The 20,325-nt window shown below is 37.0% G+C and overlaps 2 long non-coding RNA genes and 1 pseudogene across 2 annotated transcripts in view; 1 reads left to right on the top strand and 2 right to left on the bottom strand.

Annotated features, from left to right (window-relative positions):
- Positions 1-3,253: 3,253 nt before the first annotated feature.
- The window catches only part of LOC118152247 (uncharacterized), a 29,085-nt gene continuing 12,013 nt past the window's right edge, over positions 3,254-20,325 (top strand). Inside the window, exon 1 of the long non-coding RNA XR_004740796.2 lies at positions 3,254-3,358. This is a non-coding gene — a long non-coding RNA (uncharacterized LOC118152247). The remainder of the gene's footprint in view (positions 3,359-20,325) is intronic.
- On the bottom strand, positions 6,092-7,109 carry LOC144576579 (large ribosomal subunit protein uL10 pseudogene; annotated as a pseudogene).
- LOC100404367 (uncharacterized) overlaps positions 10,675-20,325 on the bottom strand; it is a 37,947-nt gene continuing 28,296 nt past the window's right edge. The window contains exon 3 of the long non-coding RNA XR_087394.7: positions 10,675-10,812. This is a non-coding gene — a long non-coding RNA (uncharacterized LOC100404367). The remainder of the gene's footprint in view (positions 10,813-20,325) is intronic.

The following is a 20,325-nucleotide window of genomic DNA, read 5'->3' as shown; positions in this document are numbered from 1 at the left end:
GTTAAAAATTATTAATAAACTAAGAATAGAAGGAAATTACCTCAGCATAATAAAGGCCATATATGACAAGCCCACAACTAACAGTACACTTAATGATAAAAAACAGAAAGCTTTTTCTCTAAGGTCAGAAATATAATTAAAGGTGTCCACTTTTCCCACTTCCCAACAAATTCTGTAAAGTTGTAGGATACAAAATGAACATACAAAAATGATTTTCATTTCTATACACTAATAAAATATCTGAAAAAAACTAGGGGATATTACATTTATGAAAGCATCAAAAATAATAAAATATCTAGGAATAAACTTAACCAAGGAAATAAAAGACATGTGTACTGCTACCTATAAGACATTAATGAAAGAAATTAAACAACATGTAAACAAATGGAAAGACAGACAATGGTTATGTATTGGAACGCTTCATATTGTTAAAATGTCCATACTTTCTAGAGTTATCTACAGAATTGGCGCAATCATTATCAAAATTTCAATGACTTTTTACAGAAATAGTAAAATAATTTCAAAATTTATATGGAGCCTACATAAAAATAAGACCATGAATGCCTAGATAAATCTTGAGAAAGAAGAACAAAGCTTGCGACATCACTTTCTGATTTCAAAATATTTACAAAACTACAATAATCAAAACATTTTAACAATACAAAGTGGCAGTGCACACATCCTTTAGTCCATTAGTTAAGTATAAAGCACAGTATAATATTGGCATAAAAATTAATGTATAGACCAATGGAACACAATGGAGAGCCTAGAATTAAATCCATATATATAGGCAACTGATCTTCAACAATGATGTCAACAATGAACAATGGGGAAAGAACTATCTCTTCAATAAGTGGTGTTGTGAAAACCAGATACTCACATGCAAAAGAATGAAACTGGATTCTTATACCATACAAAAAAAAAAAAACCCTCAAAATGGATTAAATACTTAAACAAAAGATATAGAGATATTGGAACCCCTGAACACTGTTGGTGGAAATCCAAAGTGGTGCAGTCACTGTAGAAAAATTATAGGGTTACCTCAAAAAATTACAAAGATCACTACCATCTAATCCAGCTTCTGGATATTTATTCAAAAGAACTGAAATCAGAATGTCGAGGATATATTAGCATTCCTATATTTATTAAATCATGATTCACAATAGCCAAGATGTGGAAACAACATATATTTTCATTGACAGGAAAATAGATAATGAAAATGTGATGCACTAGAATACTATTAAGCCTTAGAAAAAGAAGGAAATTCTGCAATATACAACAACATAAATAAACTGTGACCTGTTTTAACTTTACGAAAGCTTTAGAATTTTTTTTGTTATTCCTATTGTTCTGAAAGTTTATGATAGTATGCTATGATATGAGTTTTCATTATCTATGGCACTTTTCATGGAAAGGAATTCAAATTTGAATACTTGATATTTTCTCTAGGGTCATTCAGAGCTTCCTGCCTGGATATATTACTTCAGAAATTCCAGAAATAAAAGAGGTGGTTAAGGATCTCACAGTGGGGTATAAAGTGTTTCACCATAAACCATGTTTTCAGCTGCTCACCTCATTCCTGTATTCTTAAATGCTTGGTGTCCCCTTCCTCTGAATAAAGCAATAGTCTCTTGAGAGTTAAGGAAGGTCTATAATTGCTCTCTGCTACAAACTAAATGTTTGTGCTCCTTCCAAATTTTTATGTTGGAATCCTAACCCCTAAAGTGATGGTAGCAGGAGGTAGGACCTTTGGTAGGTAATTAGATCATGAGGGAAAAGCTTTCATAAATTATATTAATGCTCTTATAAAAGGACCCTAGAAAGCTTCTTCACCGCATTCACTTGAGAACACAACAAGATGAACCAGGAAGTGGGCCCTTATCAGACACTGAATCTATCTGTGTCCTGATCTCGGACTTCCCAGCCTCTAGAACTGTGAGAAATAAATTTCTGTGTTCATAAGACACAAGTCTATGGTATTTTATTGTAGCAAGCTAAAGAAAACAAGACATTCTCCATAATACCTAGGCCTTCCAACTGATAAGTCTCTCATTGGCTCTGCCCAGTGATTGGCTTACATCAGTAGGCCCCCAGCTATAAGCATTCAGATGGCAATTCAACTAATTCAACTACCTTTCTTCCATCTAATTTACAGCTTCTAGACATTTACTGAGATCTTGCTGTAGTCTCATTTCTAATTATTTTTGTCCTTTATTTTTAATAATTTTCAGGCCTTTGATCTCTTTGAGAGTTTTGAAAGAGCGAGGAAGAGATGGCCAATCTCTTAAGAAATGTAGCAAAAAAAAAAAAAATACAGAAATGTTCAAAATAGTTAGGTAATCTATACTACAGTCTGAATATTTTTTACCCAAAATTACTGGGACCAGAAATACTTCAGATTTGGTAATATTTGCTTGTACACAATGAGAGCTCTTGGGATGAGACCCAAGTGTAAACATAAAATTTATTTTTATATACATCCTATTCACATAGCCTGAAGGTAATTTTATACAATATTTTAAATAATTTGGTGCATGAAACAAAATTGTGACTACCACTCATCACATCAGGTCAGGTATAGAATTATCCACTTGTGGCATCATGTCCCCTCTCAAAATGTTTCAGATTTTGGAGCATTTCAGATTTCAAATTTTTAGATTACAGATGCTCAGCTTGTACTTATCTATTTCTTCCTGCAGTTTAATGTTGTAGCTCCTAGATTTTGTATTCCTTTTACTTTCCAGTGATGTAAACTATTTTGAGTCATGGAATTATAGAATTAGTAGAGGACTTGGAAATTAATTTTACGGATGAGTTAATGGCAGAAGCAGAAAGAAAATATTTACTTCAGGATTCTAGTTCACAGTATTATGTATATTAGCATAGAAAATTTCATTAAGTAAAATGAAGAAATGCATTGCTCATGATGCCAATATGAGAAATATAATTGCCTAAACTGAATTTGAAGGCAAATGAAGTTATATACAAGAAAAGATTATTTGCCTTAATGTACAAAGTCATTTCAAATCCATTTAGCACAAAAAAGAATCTTATAAAATAAATCCAGCAAACAACTCAAAACAAAATATTGATAAGTGAGTTTATAATATAGAGCAAGAACTATAGAAATAAGCAGTCCCCAAAATACAGTAGCTTAAAAAACATAGACCTTTATTTTTATTCCATGTAACAGTCCTGAGTGAGCAGTCCAAGCCAGCTGAGTGGTTTTACTTCTATCATTCAGGTACCTCATTTCCTTTCATCTTGTAGTTCTTCCAACACGTCATCAAGGATCATCTATGTTCCAGTTCTCAGACAGGAGAAAGAACATGAGGAAGCAGGTATTCAATGTTTTAAGGTAGGTATATGAAAAAGGGAACTCATTTTTTGTGACCCTAGTAGACAGTGGAAACTCAAATCATAATATCAATAGAAAGGCTACCTAAAGCAGTGACAATTAAGGGAGAGTACAGGAGCATGGGGAGAGAGGATGCTGTGCTATAACTCTCAGAAGGGCTGGTCCCAAAGGACATTTCTCCAAGCTGGAATATATACCATTTAAGATGCAAAAGTAGAATCCCTTTTTTGTAATAGAAGAAGACAAGTATATGGGATCATGACAGGAGCATCCCTGGACCATATTTAGTACTGAGAAGTCAGGGAGAAATGGCTGAATAAATGATCAGTTATAGAAAGCCAAATTTATAGAAAGCCGTCTGTATTCATCTGTTCTCACATTTCTATAAGGAACTACATGAGACTGGGTAATTTACAGAGAAAGGAGGTTTAATCGGCCTATGGTTCTGTGGACTGTACAGGCTCCTGCTTCTGGGGAAGCCTCAGGAAATTTACAATCATGACAGAAAGTGAAGGGGAAGCAAGCACATATTCACATGGCTGGCAGGAGAGAGAGAGAGATAAGGAGGAAGAGCTATACACTTTCAAACAAGCCCAGATCTCATGAGAATTCACTCATTATCATGAGAATAGCAAGGGAAAATCTGCCCCCATGATTCAGTCACCTCCCACCAGGTCCCTCCCCCAACATTGGGGATTATAATTCAACACGAGATTTTGGGACATAGAGACAAACCATCTCACAGTCTCATAGCCTTTTTTATCCCTTTGTCTTCATGGGCTGGCTAGGAAGGCAATGGATAAAAGAACTCAGATTAAGATGTTAGCTTATAATGAAAATTTCTTCTAGTCTATAATGCAGCTCCTTATTTGTTCTCCCATACATAAAATTTCTACAGAAAAATAATATGAGAGATTTAAGAAAAACAAGAATCAATTTTAAGATAACAAAATATGGGCACGAAGGAGAGAAAAAGAAAAGGGGAAAGATGTCAGATAAAGCTAAAAAAAAAAAAAGACCATAGATGTCACAGATGAAATATTGTCAACCATAATTTTGCATGAATTAAATGAAAAATAATAATTTTTTAAAACTTTCATTTATAAAACAGTAGCACAGAGCAGAGGTGCAAAAGCTTAGGAAAGAGATGATAAAACAAGAGCTGTGAACACAGAAATAAAGTTGAAGAAAATCACAGAAACAAAGCCTTGGAAGCATCACTAAGGGGAATAGATACATCTAAAAGCTCAGTAAGAGGTATAATGAGCCAAAATGAGAAAGGAGAGAAACTAAATTTAACCAGGAAAAAGATGATGAAGAAAGAGGAGGAGAAGGGGAGGAGATAGGAGAAGAATATATTTTACTGATTGAGGGGGCACATCATATCTCAAGGGGAAAAATTATACAAAGTATCAAATTGGGTCATATTCCAGCAAAATAACTGAACTTGAAACAGTGCCACAATAAACATACATGTGCACATGTCTTTATAGTAGAATAATTTAGAATCCTTTGGGTATACACCCAATAATGGGATTGCTGGGTCAAATGGTATTTCTGGTTCTAGATCTTTGAGGAATTGCCAGACTGTCTTCCACAGTGGTTGAACTAATTTATACTCCTACCAACAGTGTAAAAGCGTTCCTATTTCTTCACATCCTCTCCACCATCTGTTGTTTCCTGACTTTTTAATGATCACCATTCTAACTGGCCTGAGATGGTATCTCATTGTGGTTTTGATTTGCATTTATCTAATGACCAGTGATGATGAGCTTTTTTTCATACGTTTGTTAACCACATAAATGTCCTCCTTTGAGAAGTGTCTTTCATATCCTTTGCCCATTTTTTGATGGGTTTGTTTGTTTGTTTCTTGTATATATTTTTAAGTTCCTTGTAGATTCTGGATATTAGCCCTTTGTCAGTGGATAGATGGGAAAAATTCTCTCCAGTTCTGTAGACCAAAAAGGATCCTCTTGATTTCTTTAGGGACTTGCTGCTGTAAAAGCCTCTGGCCTCCACTGTGTCATAAATTTCTGCATGACACATTTAGTCTAGTTGAATAAGAACCTACATCTCAGAAGCCACTGAATTTCAGCTGGTTAGAAGTCTAGTTTAGAGCAAATACATCACACTTTAAAATAAATTCCAAGCTTATGTTAATAATTCTGGAGTCCCAGTTCACAAGGTTTTATAACATCAAAACAGAGAAAGTTGGAATATCATGTAATATTTTAAACTTTATATCTTAACCTAACTAATTTTAAGAAAAACAGTCTGAATAAAACATAAAAGCCTTCTTCAACTCTTTAACTTTTCAATTTTAGGACTCTCCCTTTCACACTTGGGGTTCCACTTTCTGATTCGTAATCTCACACCACTTAAGACAGAATTATAAAAGCCTTTTGATTCAGAAAAATCTGAGTTTTACTTCCAGCTTCTTCAACTAGCCAGCTATGTGACTTCTGGACAAGCTACTTGGCCATTTTGAACCTCAGATTTTTTATTTGCAAAATATAGACATTACTATTTTATGGAAGTGTTCTAAGGAATGTACATCCAGCACAGTTCTTGCATAATAGATGCTCAGCACCTGTATCCTGTCTACACTTTCATTCCTTAAGATACTTGAAGGGGACGTGTAGTTCTCCCTCCTTAAAGAGAGTAAATACCTTAACTAACTTTTAAGGTTATTTATATTTTCTTTTGTTTTTGTGTTTTGTTTTGTTTTTTTACTTTTTAAAGACGGTGTTATTTCCTTGTTTTGCACATAAAGCTGGCTAAGGTGGTTGCTTTTTGGTGATTAGTCAAAGAGACCAAATCCCATATCCTCGTCCGACTCCGACTTTTCCTTGGCTTCAACCTTAGCTGGGGTTGCAGCAGCAGCAGGCACAGCCGTAGTGGCAGCAGCCACAGGGGCAGCCACGGAAAAGGCAGATGGATCAGCCAAGAAGGCCTTGACCTTTTCAGCAACTGGGAAGGTGTAATCAGTCTCCACAGACAAGGCCAGGACTCGTTTGTATCTGTTGATGATAGAATGGGGTACTGATGCAACAGCTGGGTAGCCAATCTGCAGACAGACACTGGCAACATTGCGGACGCCCTTCAGGAAGTGAGAGTGCAGAGTTTCCTCTGTGATGTCAAGCCCTTCAGGGTTGTAGATGCTGCCATTGTCGAACACCTGCTGGGTGACCAGCCCAAAGGAGAAGGGAGAGATGTTGAGCATGTTCAGCAGCGTGGCTTCACTGGCTCCCACTTTGTCTCCAGTCTTGATCAGCTGCACATCGCTCAGGATTTTAACGACGGCCCTGGAGATTTTAGTGGTGATACCTAAAGCCTGGAAAAAGGAGGTCTTCTCGGGCCCCAGACCAGTGTTCTGGGCTGGCACAGTGACTTCACATAGGCTGCTGCCTTATTGGTCAGCAGCATGTCCCTGATCTCAGTAATGTCCCTCAGCAGCATGTCCCTGATCTCGGTGAACACAAAGCCCACATTCCCCCAGATAAGAGGCAGCAGTTTCTCCAGAGCTGGGTTGTTTTCCAGGTGCCCTCGGATGACCTCACACATCATGGTGTTCTTCCCATCAGAACCATGGCCTTCCTGCGGCGGGACATGCGGATCTGCTGCATCTGCTGGGAGCCCACATTGCCTGCTACACAATGAAGCATTTCGGATAATCATCCAATAGTTGGATGATCTTAAGGAAGTAGTTGGACTTCCGGGTCGCCCTGTTTTCCCTGGGCAGCACAGCAGTGCGTCAGGGATTGCCAGAGTTTAAAGACAATGTCCTTCCACGGGGACGCCTGGCGAGAGAAGCTGTTATTTATATTTTCAAAAAGGTGAATTGGGGTTATATGAGTGTTAGCCATTTTGACATGGTCTAATTGTGTCTTATCTGTTCAGTTGTCTTTATTTCACCACATTTACTGAACTCATTCCAAATGCCTTTTCACCTAAACTTACCTTTTAAAAAAGTGGCAATTCTCTTCCCAATTTTTTTAAGTCAGTTTCTCAAATACTTTTTGCAATAACAGTATTTCTTCATTGGTGTTTCAATAGTAATAAATAACAAATTTAACAGTAATAGATGAGGAGGTATAAGAGTTGAAGCTAACATTTATAGGACAGGTACCCTACTTAGTACTTTGCCTACTTTCTCATGTAATTTTTATAACAGCCACTGAAAACAGAAATTGCTACGGCCACCAATTTGCAAGCATTCCAGGTGCCACTGGGGTATGAAGAACAAAACTCCTGTGGCTACCTCGGTGTCTGCCCTAACATGCCCAGTTTTGTGCTGAAACCCAGGGCCCTGGTGGTGTAGGCACCCAAGGGAATCTCCTGGTCTGCGAGTTGCGAAAGCCGTGGGAAAAACTAGTATCTGGGCCAGAGTGCACCCTTCCTCACAGCACAGTCCCTCATGGCTTCCATTGGCTAGGGGAGTGAGTTCCCCAACCCTTCGTGCTTCCACAGTGAGGTGACGCCCCACCCTGCTTCGGCTCGTCCTCCATGGTTCACACCCACTATCTAACCAGTCCCGGAGAGATGAGCCGGGTACCTCAGTTGGAAATGCAGAAATCACCCTTCTTCGTTGATCTCGCCGGGAGCTGCAAAACGGAGCTGCTCCTGACTGAAGCTGTTCCTATTTGACCATCTTGCCAGCCACCTGAAATACACATTTTAAACTAAAATATTGTTCGTATCACCATTTTTGAAAAAGAAGAAACAATTCGATTAAGACTTTATCCAAGTAAGAGTGAATGGGAAAAATAAGGTGGGGAGTATTGGTTGAATACAACCATAGGCTTGAGACTAACAGAAATGTGTGGTTCTGGTTACAGCATCGAGTGGGCACAACCCTTCCCAATATTGCAATGAGGACTCTCACTAAAACTGGGAAGTGAATTGGTTGAAAATTTGGAGAAAAAAGTTGAAGCATACTGATAAATTCTTCTTCTTTAGCTGGAATTTAAAATATATGATGTAAGACTCATAAATAATATAATGGAGCAACAAAAACATGGAACAGTAAAACACCAAGAAAGACATTATAACCTATAAAAACAGAAAGGGAGAAAGAATGGGTAAAAGAATGGAAAGGAAAAAGAAACAATTGTATTTACTATTCACAGATATTGTTTAAAGAAGTAGGCTGTTAGAGCATTATGTAAAGAAGTTAGAGTGAGAGTTATTTCACAAATAGAACATAAATACAAATCTTCCAAACACACACCTAGGTAATCAAAAGAATGAAAACACACAAAAAAACTTTAAAGCCACGAAAACATTTTAAGGCATAATAAAATATGGGGATGGAGAAGAGAAAAAGAAAAGGGGGAAAAAAAGTCAGATAAAGCTAAAAAAAAAAAAAGGCCACAGATGCCACAGATCAAATATTGTGATCCATAATTGTGACTCAAAACACCTGACATTTCAACAAAAGTCTAAATTAATCTACTAAAAGAAAAAAATACTTTCACATTTATTTGCCTCTGGATTTCTACTTCTTACTTTGGGTCATATAATTCAGTCATGACATATAATTGGGTCATTCCTCAATTATATGTCTTTAAAAAAAAATCTTGCACAGGCAATGTGGACATGGCATGACAGAAGCTATGAACTATGAAAGCATCTGTATGCGCTTTTGATTGTGTCTTTCTATGGGCACATAAGGCCGTGCTTAGTGTGTGATATTATCTTTTCTGTACTATTGCTTTTGTACACAACTAAATCTCACTTTAGAACCATATATACCTTTATGTTTCAGGGAGCAGGCTTTATTAAACTTGGTTTGACCTGTAAAATGTCTTATTTCTTTTTTTTTTTTTTTTTTTTGTGAGACGGAGTTTCACTCTTGTTACCCAGGCTGGAGTGCAATAGCGCGATCCTGGCTCACCGTTCCTCCGCCTCCTGGGTTCAGGCAATTCTCTTGCCTCAGCCTCCTGAGTAGCTGGGATTACAGGCACACGCCACCATGCCCAGCTAATTTTTTGTATTTTTAGTAGAGACGGGGTTTCACCATGTTGACCAGGATGGTCTCGATCTGTTGACCTCGTGATCCACTCGCCTTGGCCTCCCAAAGTGCTGGGATTACAGGTTTGAGCCACCGCGCCCGGCCCAAAATGTCTTATTTCTTTTAAGAAGGAGTCCTTTTCACATTTCTATATAATTATTTCAATCAGTAAAACACATATTTCAAAAACTGGTAGTATTAATTATTGGTCATCAGTAAAACTTTGGCAATTAGCTCTTTTAGGTTGTGGTAATATTGATCTGGAAATTATCTAAATCCATATTTGGTCTGTACGGTTTGCCCTGAGCGTCATACTGACTTTCATTATGCGAGTCACCTTGGCCTATCCTTCCTAACATCCTTTATTAAATCTTTAATATTAGTTCTCATAGGTGACTGAACACAGTCAAATGGCTCTGACTTCAAGACTTTAATGGATGCCAGCTTGTTAATATGAAATATCAATCAAAACAAAAATTGCAAGCATATCTTAAAGAAGTTGAACTACATTAAAAAATCTTGGAAAGGCTCTGAATTAATTTGCTCAGAATATTTATTTCTTTTCTATTAACAAGTTTGGGCCAACACTATGTGGGTGGTAAAATTTGTTTTTTTCTTAATGGATCACTGATCCTTCATGGTTTTTTTTTTTAAATACACTCCACACGTCAGCTTTTCAAAATTACTAGGTTCTCAAAACATCTGCATATACTTGCAAATGTGGCCCTCCAAAGGAAAAGAGACAACTGCAGAATGTCATGTCCACAACAAGGCACAGGATTTAGGGACTATAAACTGCAAGTTGAACTTCATGTCTGGGACCTATTTCATCCACAGGATTGTTTGAAAGGCAATGTTTGAAGTTGCAAGTATTTTTCAAAGAGTTTTTACTCTGAATTAAAATATAATAATAAAGATGTCTAGTATTAACATTTTGAACCCATGTTTACCACATTAAAGAACAGTATTTTATGGTTTTCTTGGAGTATGTATGAGAGGGGTAGGTCATCAGTGTCAACAATTTAACCATAAAATATAAAATTATTTTTCTGTTATTGTTAAAATTATAAGCATGCTAGTAAAATATCACATAATGACTTTTTAATTAAATTGGCATTATCCTTTAACATTGAAACTTACAGTTTTCTAGCCTGGATTAATAATTTATATTTGTGCTCTTTAGAATTTTTTAATAATTGCTATCTTTTATCTCATTTATTTCTCACATAGCCTTGTAAGGTAGTCAGAGCCAATATTTTGTCCATCTTACCAGTGAGGAAGTGGAGTCTCTCAATGCTAAGAAGTTAAAATCTCGCTCCCTGAGTATAACTGGTCTGGGAGCTTTTCGTTACCAAGAGTTGTCTCTCTAAAAGCTCACACACTGCTACCTTCTATCCAGGAAGTTCATGCACTGCACATGTTCGAAACAATTCCTAGGTCCCTTGGGAAAAAGCAGAAGAGATGAAAAGCAAAATAAAGTCTTGTTCCTGATCCAGGAGGAAATTGAGTACCAACAAATCTTTGGAAACACAGACTCCCACAGACACACCACTTGTAATCTTGCTATATGACATCCAGTCTAATTCTTGCTAAAAACCCACCCACAGAGGGCAAATCATTGCAGATTCACCAAATCCTTTGGCTGTTGTGAACTCCATTCAGAAGTTGAAAGAACGATATAGCCCGTAAGAAAATTGTATTTAACCACAGAATATAAGTGCTTGCTGAAGTTTTCTTGCACATATTTCAATATAAACATAAAACCAGGGATGTGAGTTGCACTTTCTACCTAGAATAAATTTGTTATAAATTTGCTTATTTTCAATTCCAATTCCAATGTTAATTTCCAAGTGGGACAGTAAGATTTTTCACTCAAATCATTGTGTTTAAATAATAATTCTGTATTTCTCTGTTTTTACTTCCATATTGACTATCAGAAACTGCTTAAAGTTTATAATACTGCTTAAATTTGAGTAACAGGATGCCTGTTAAGGTGAAGGTTATATCAAGTGCCAGTTGAGGGAAAAATTTAAAACTTAAGGTACCTTCTCTTGTGTCTAAGGATGAGAACCGCAGGTTGCATCTGACCAGACTGTCTTTGTCCTGGGTTGAGTCCCTTGAATAGCCCTACTGAGCTATGCAAAGGTAATGTGAACTGCACCCTTTGTCCTCAAGGAAGTTGTAACCAAACTATTTATTTATTTGTTTGTTGGTTTGTTTAGTGGTTTAGCAAAAACTACCTCAGTAGAACTAGTTACCAGGGAGAGGCAGATAAACTTGTATGAGAAAACTTCATCTTTTTTTGGAAGAAAACAGTAAAATTTCCCATCCCTACTGTTCCTACTTCTCAAAATTCAGCATTGAGAAGTCTTGTTTATATAGAGGAGACCACAGCGGCAAGGAGTAAGGCCCAGATGCAGGACAGATGAAGTAATCAAGTAAATTAAAGTTGCCAGTAGAAAATCAGAATTCTGAGCTAAAAACTGGAGTTCAGCAACAGGACCAAAGATTTTGTCAAGGAAGGCTGTCATGGTACCAGAAGTTTCGCAGGACAGCATCAGTCTAGCACAGTTGCTGGGCAGTGCAGAGCCATGCTGACTGTGGGAACATGAAGTGAGGAGAGCTGTAACACTGGAGCTCAATGAGGCAACCACAGCCTAAGAACTGGATCAGGAGGGACCACCCAACAGCAGTGGACCAACACCTCTTCTAACCCACAGCCACTCCTCAGCAGGGAGAAGCAAAAGCAAGAGTAGACTGAAGAGGTTCTGCGTATTTTTTTTTCCATAGCATTTGGAAAAAGACTAACTAACCTCTAATTGACTGTGAAGGCCTTGGAATTGCTGAACAAACGGAGTTTCAAGAGAATATAAACTGCCTAATAATAGGCAGGTGCTAATATGGTTTATTGAAAAAAATAAAAGAAATGTGAAATTATTCTACTCAAGTTTAAGGTTTGACATATTTTGAATTGCTTCCACATATAAAAATATGCCAAATATGATTCAATGAATACTTCATAAATTGTATTTGTAAGCCTTCAGTAAATAAGTTTTTTCAGGAGCAAAATACATTTTTAATTTATTTACGTGGGTGATTCTTACATTGAAGACAGTTGTGTCAGAGCCGTTTACAAATCTTAAGGAAACTATGGACTTCTATACACGTGTCCCTGCAGATAATGATTTAAGGATTCCATGGATTCCCTGAAGCCCATATATTGATCACATAGAAAAATGCTCCTCAAAGTTTGGACTAAGGACCACTTTTGTAAAAAGTCACTTGGATTGATGGTTAAAAGTGAGGTGGTATACATAATGATTCAGACAACAGACTAGCCCTGGCTTGCCTGGTTAAAAGCCTGGAATCGCCATTCACTAGCTCTTAGACCTCTCTGTGTCTCAGTTTCCTTCTCTTTGTACTAAGGATTAAGTTAGTAACTATCTATAAATTGCTGCCTGGCATATAGCAAGTACTATAAAATTATTAGCTGAAAAAATTAAAATATCTGAATTTTACCCTATATCTACTAAATCAGAACCTTTAGGCACAAAGCCCTAGAATCAGCATTTCAAACAAGCTCCTTTAGTGAACCGTATGCACTTTCATGTTTATACACTTCTTTGGCACTTTTATCCAAAGCCATGGAAGCTTCACAAACATCCATCAAGAACTTGTTCTTCATATGCAACCACTATGGCATTGCAGTCTTTTTTGTCTAACTTCACAGATTCACCATCACAGATTCAAAATTGGTTAAGAATGCTTTGTATCATTTGTTTCTATTGTCAATAAAATAAGTAAAGTTACTATATATTGCCCAGTATGTTTTTGTTTTCCCTTTTTTAGAGACGGGGTCTCAGTATGTCACCCAGCCTAGTCTGGCTATGTTGCCCAGGCTGGTATGGAACTCCTGGCCTCAAGTGATGCTCCTGTGTTAGCCTCCCAAGTAGCTGAAATTATAGGCCCAAGCCAGTATGTCCAGCCCCAGTATGTTTTAAAATTCAAAACTTCTCCAGCCTGAACCCGGGAGGTGGAGGTTGTAGTGAGCTGAGATCGACCCATTGCACTACAGGTGGGCAACAGAGAGAGACTCCATCTCAAAAAAAAAAAAAAAAAAAAAAAAGTCTGAGGAGGGTGGCTCTCACCTATAATCCCAGCACTTTGGGAGGCCGAGGTGGGTGGATCACCTGAGGTCAGGAGTTCAAGACCAGCTTGACCAATATGTTAAAACCCATCTCTACTGAAAATATAAAAATTAGCCAGCCGTGGTGGCAGGTGCCTGTAGTCCCAGCTATTCGGAAGGCTGAGGCAGGAGAATTGCTTGAATCCAGGAGGCGGAGGCTGCAGTGAGCCTAGATCATGCCACTGCACTCCAGCCTGGGTAACAGAGCAAGACTCTGTCTGAAAAGAAACAAAACAAAATTTCTCCAAAATGGCTGGGCCACATAACAAGAGACCCTGTCTCAAAACAAAACAAACAAATGAAAAACCTTTTCAAAATGGTTGAAATAGTGAAGGAATCTTATGTTGTGCTCCTCCTTTCCTCTCCTCTGCTCTGGTAAGGGCTGAAATTCATAAGTGCCATTGTGGTTGCCCTCATCACATCACTCTTCAAGTCATCATTGTTAGCACCATGGTCCCTGTGGCTGAAAGGACTAGTGCTATCCTGACACACCATCAGTATTCAGCTAGTGAGAATTCAGATTATCTCATTCAAAACAAATACCTATGGAGCACTTCAGCATACCAGACACTAGGGATTTCTCAGTAAATAAAACATTTTATTCTGATAAGAAGTTAAAAAAAAAAAGTCATCTTTAAGAGGTGTGACTTCAGATAGGACACTAAGGATTATCTGAAAACTGAAAACAATGTGGGATCCTGGAATAGATAAAGGAACCAAGAAAGCCTGCTGGTGAAAAACTGAGGAAATTTGAATAAGGCTTTTAGTTCAGTCAACAGTATTGTACTGATGTTACTTTCTTGGGTTTGATCATTGTACTACCGTTATGTAAGATGTTCGCATATTAGGTAAAGCTGAGCAAAAATTATATAGGGAACCTGTACTACTTTTATAATTTTTATAATTGCCTAAAATTATTTCAAAATACAATGTTTTTAAAAGAAATTATGTATTTTTATTTTTATGCATACTTTTTATTTTATTTATTTTTATTTATTTATTTTTTTTTTTTTGAGACAAAGTCTTGCTCTGTTGCCCAGGCTGGAGTGCCATGACATGATCACAGCTCACTCTAACCTCAAACTCCTGGGTCCAAACAATTCTCCTGCCTCAGCCTTCTGAATAGCTAGGACTATAAGTGTGTGCCACCACACCTGGCTAATTTTCCACATTTTGTGGAGACAGGGTCCCACTATATTACCCAGGCTGCGATGCATATATCTGTTTAAAAAAATTATCATCTGGAAAAGAGTGAATATGTCAAATACTAATCCCTAAATAACACTACAATAGTTAGGGGGAAAAAATACCTGTAGAAATCCTTCTATGATGTCACATACCATTTCCACGGCAGGCACATTGTTAATAGCTTTAGACTGCCTATGACTTGACTGTCTGCCTGGAGTTTCAAATAGCCCTAGAGCCCGCCCACATGGAGAGTGGCTGTTTTACTCCGTTATAGTCTTCTCTTATTGCTGTTTGCCTGGATCAGGTCCAGGCACAGGCTACAGCTCTTGAACACTGTGATTGTGTATTCTACTCTAACTTCTCTGCTAGATCAGTCCCTAAGCACCTCTCTCACCCTAATAGGAGTAACTCGCCGAGTCCATTTGATTTCACACACGTAACACTCTGAGGGCTAACACTTTCCCTCTTGGGTTCTCCACACCATGATTACTCAAATCTCTTTGCTACCCCTATGCCTTCAATCATTTAACATATATTTATTGACCATCTATAATATTATGTCATGTACTGGCAAAACGATGAGTACACAGAAAGTAGACATGATAGACATGAATCTTATGGAGTTTGACAAATAAATAGTTGGCTCTGTTTTCTTTCTTCCTTTCTTTCTTCATTTCAGATCCTGAATGATTACTTCTCTCTGGCTCCTAAAAAGTTTTTAAAAAAACTTATTTCAAATGTTAGGTTATTGTGTAAAAGAATCCTGATTGTGGCTGGCTGGGTGCAGTGGCTCACACTTGTAATCGAAGCACTTTGGGAGGCCGCGGTGGGTGGATCATGAAGTCAAGAGATCGAGACCATCCTGGCCAACATGATGAAACCCCATCTCTACTAAAAATACAAAAATTAGCTTGGTGTGGTGGCATGAGACTGTAGTCCCAGCTACTTGGGAAGCTAAGGCAGGAGAATTGCTTGAACACGGGAGGCGGAGGTTGCAACGAGCCGAGATCATGCCACTGCACTCTAGCCTGGCGCCTGGTGACAGAGCAAGACTCTGTCTCAAAAAAAAAAAAAAAAAAGAAATTAAAAAAAAAAATTAAAACTAAAAGAATCCTGATTGTAAGTGATTGGCTTAGCTCTGCTATATTGGCATCTTTGACTTCTGTTTTTGAAAAATATTGCATTTCAGGAAGTGTTACTGTATACATCTTCCCTGCTGAAACCACCGTTTGTGTATTTGTGAGTCTGGACATAAACACGCAAAGACTTGGAGGCTTTGGGTATTGCCCTTTCAACAGCCTGCTTCCATGGCAACAAGGCCTATTAGAGAGAAGCAGCCTTGTCACCACAAATTTAGGTCCAAATAATTTTACAGAAAAGATAAAAAGGTATGTGGCAACTCTATCTTCCTCCATCTTCTACATGAAGTAATTTCTCAGAAATATGATCAGTATTTGAGAAACAAGTGATTAAAAATTAAAAGGCCCTGGGAGAGAGAAAAAGTCTATTCATATAAAGGATTTTGAAAGCTTAATGAAAGGTGAAAGAAAACATGATAGGACTGCAATCTTTGACATTTTTGCACAGTGAACAATTGATCCAAAGAATCAATTGAAGATTTAAATCATCATTAGAAGACTAAATTTTTCATCTTTAAGAGTTTGTACTTTGAGGCCTAAGAGCAAAAAAAAAAAAAAATTATCCATTAAGATTGAAAAAAATCTGATATTTATAATGTCATTTATACTTGAGCTAGAAAGTCAAATATGGCTACAAATACTTCATTATGTTCTTTGAACTTTTAATGTTAAAGCACTTTCTCCAAAACCACTGTACTAACTTACTGGTGGGCAAACGAAGACAGAGTCCCTACTAACACAGAAGTAGTAGTAGTGCAGAATTGTGAACCCAATATTTTTATTCCGAGTTCACTTGCTTCCCAGATCTCTATGCTGTAAAACAGTCTATTTTAATTTTGTCAGATGCAGTTGATCAGAGAATTTTCTAATAAGACTAAGGCCATAGAATTAAATTCTATATTGTTATAGCAACAGATGGCAATAAAAGTTGTCCATGAATCACAGGAAATATTGGCTCAGGCAGCAAAACTCAAAAACTGCAACTTCATAACTAGTTATTGAAGCTGTCATAACGATGAAATACAATCAAGTACATGTTACTTCTTTGGACTTAGTTTTATTAGGGAATTTGACTTGAGTTACGTGATTATTTGTTTTGCCAATATAGTTCCTTCAGAGATAACAATAATTTTTATTGATACATAATAATTGTACACATTTATGGGGTACGTGTGATAATTTGAGACAAGCATAAAATATGCAATGATCAAATCAGAGTAATTCAGATATTCATCACTTCATTTATCATTTTTTGTGTGTTGAGAATATTCCAAATTTTCCCTTTTAGCTATTTTGAAATATACAACAAATTATTGCTAACTACAGCTGGGTCTGCTATGCTATTGATAGAAGGAATTTATTCCTCCACCTCCCATGTTCAAGTGATTCTCCAGCCTCAGTCTCCCGAGTAGCTGGGGCTACAGGCACCCACCACCATGTCCAGCTAATTTTTTTATTTTTAGTAGAGATGGGGTTTCACCATGTTGGCCAGACTGGTCTCGAACTCCTGACCTCAAGTGATCTGCCCGCCTGCCTCAACTCCCAAAGTTCTGGGATTACAGGTGAGCCCTCTTGTCCAGCCAGATATCTCTTTGATATACTGACTTACTTTCTTCTAGATCTATGTCCAGCAGTGGAATTGCTAGATTATATGGTACTACAAGAGCAGAATAATTTCTGTAAAGAATAATACATACAGCCTAGTCATTGAATATTCCATTTTTTAACTTTTAATTTAAAATAGGTAGAATAGAGATATATACATGCAATTAACATATAATATTGTCTGATGTGTCCAGCAATATACACACGCATGCAAATTTGTGATTTATGTTTCTTATTTTGAAAGATTTTTATGTATTTTGTGGAGACTTTAGGAATCTGTTTTACCATTTTGTGACTTTCAAAATTAATGTACAAATTTCAAACAGAGTTAAATGAAACTTAAGAAACAAGTATTTATTTAACATTTCTTGAATACTGGACACAAAAAACTGGGAAAATGTAGAAACAAAAGAGCAAGTTTATTTGATCTTGTCTGTTTGAGGCCATGCCTTTCCCCCACAAAAACAATGTGAATAAAGGGATGATGAATGAAGAAGTGCGGAGTATATACTGAATCTGGTAGGTAGACATAGGAATTAAATTTAGAGTATTAGGAATTAATTTAGAGCATTAGAATCAAAGTTGTGCTTTTATTTATTTTTTCAATATATATTTACATATTTTCTTTTTTCAGAGACAGAGTCTGTCTCTGTCACCCAGGCTGGAGTGCAGTGGTGCAATCATACTTCATTGCAGCCTCAAACTTCTAAGTTTAAGCAATCCTCTCACCTCAGCTTCCCAAGTAGCTAGGACTACAGGCGACTGCCACGATGTCCACCTAATTTTTAAAAAAATTTTTGTAGACTTGAGTTCTCACTGTGTTGCTCAGGCTGGTCTCAAACTAGTCACCTCAAGCAATCCTCCTACCTTGGCTTCCCAAAGCACTCAGATTACCTGGTGTGAGCCATCATGCCCAGCCCAATGGTGCTTTTAAATCTTGCACCAGCATCTTGGTCTGTGATAAAGAATCTCTAATGGCAAAAAAAAAATCTACACTCCTGTAATTTTTTTTAAGGAATGTTTTCCCCCATCAGAATGAATGTTCCAGGAACAAAGAGACTGTATTTGCTTCCAACTCAGCATAATAACCGGCAGATAGTAAACATCCCATAACAGTTGCAGGCTGGCCAAAAGGAGTAAGTCAAGGGAAAGACCTACATTTTTGCTTCATCCTTTTAATTTATCAGTTTGAAAGTTTTAAACCTTTTATTTTGAAATATCAGACTTACAAAAATGTTGCAAAAATAGTACAAAAAATTCCCATATACTCTTCACACATTATCTTGCTTACCTCAGTACCATCATCAAAATCAAGAAATTAATATTAGAAATTACCCTTAACAGTAAATAATGCTTTTATGTAATTTACAGACCTAGTTCAAATTTTGTCAATTTACCCACTAATGCCATTTTTCTGCTCCAGGATCTAGTCCACTATCATGTAATGAACCTAGTTGTCACATCTCTTTATTCTCTTTAATCTAGAACAGCCCTTTAAATCTTTCATTGTCTTTTAAGACCTTGATACTTTTAAGAACACTAGCCAGCTATTTTTTAGAATGTTGCTTAATAGGGGTTTATCTAATGTTTTCTTGTGAACAAATTTATGTCATTCATTACTAGGAAGAATACCAGATGGTGCTGTTGTATCCTTCTCAGTGCATCGTATTAGGAGGTGCATAATGTCAATTTGTCCCACCATGGCTGATATTACCTCTGATCCCTTGGTCAAAGTAGATAACACCTACTTTTAAATATTATTTGAGCAACATTGGAGAGTCTTACCTAGGTCTAGAGGCATACTATGCTTAATTAATTTCTCAGATTCTTCAACAAACCTTCAAAGTCCTGTGTTTGACTTTAGGGAATACAAGAATAAAGACATAGTGCTTACCATGTGGTGATAGACTTACAAGTACTTGCAGCAGGCTGTGAAAAGTGCAATGGCAAATATCTACAAGTGATACAGAAGTAAAAGCAACTATTTGTACCTTGAGAGGGATGATGATTAAGCAGCACATCACAAAAAGTGTTGATAATCTGAGTTGGGCCTTGAAGGAACAAATAACTTTTGCCTTGTTAAGGAGGGAATAGAGTTTATGGGCTTTGATAAACAAGAACCAAGCAAAGTAAGCATGAAAATACTTAGGGTCATCAAGGAATAATGAGAAGTTCAATGTAACAAGTGCATGTGGAAGACAGACAAAAAGCAAGATAGAGGGAGGCCAAAACATGGAGGGTATTTTGTCAGAATTACCAGTTTGGAGTTTACCACATAGATGTTAGGTGGGTCCATGAAAGAATTTTCATGGCAGAGAACAAAATATTCTCTCTCTCTCTCTTTCTCTCTCTCTTCCCCCCCCCCATAAGAAAGGCAATTATGGTGGCAATGGAGAAAATATTCTATGGTGGAGACAAATGAATATTTGAGAACTTCTGAAGTGTGGACTGATTGTAATGGTCCAGGTCAAAGATAAAGAAGTTTTAAACTGAAAAATAAGTACACTATCATTAAAGGCAAAACTATAAATACATGATTTTTTCAAAAGGCATTTGTGCTGAATTTAAAATCATCTCAGTTCCTGAAAACGGAATTAATTGGATAAATTGGTGCCAAGAACTGACACAGTCAGATAGAAATTGGAAATTCAGAAAAGAATAAAAATCCACAAAAATGTACATGAGTTTCTGTGTTAGTGAGGACCATTCAAAGACAGACTCCTAATAGACAGAGCTTAATTTTTCATGACCAACACAGTGACAGCAATCGACTCAGTGCATCAAATATATCATACATACATATAGGTTAAGCAAGAATAGCCACATTGGTTAGGAT

The sequence above is a fragment of the Callithrix jacchus genome, chromosome 3 (assembly GCF_049354715.1).
Source record: "Callithrix jacchus isolate 240 chromosome 3, calJac240_pri, whole genome shotgun sequence".
Lineage (NCBI taxonomy): Eukaryota > Metazoa > Chordata > Mammalia > Primates > Cebidae > Callithrix > Callithrix jacchus.
This window is presented reverse-complemented; position numbering and strand designations above follow the sequence as displayed.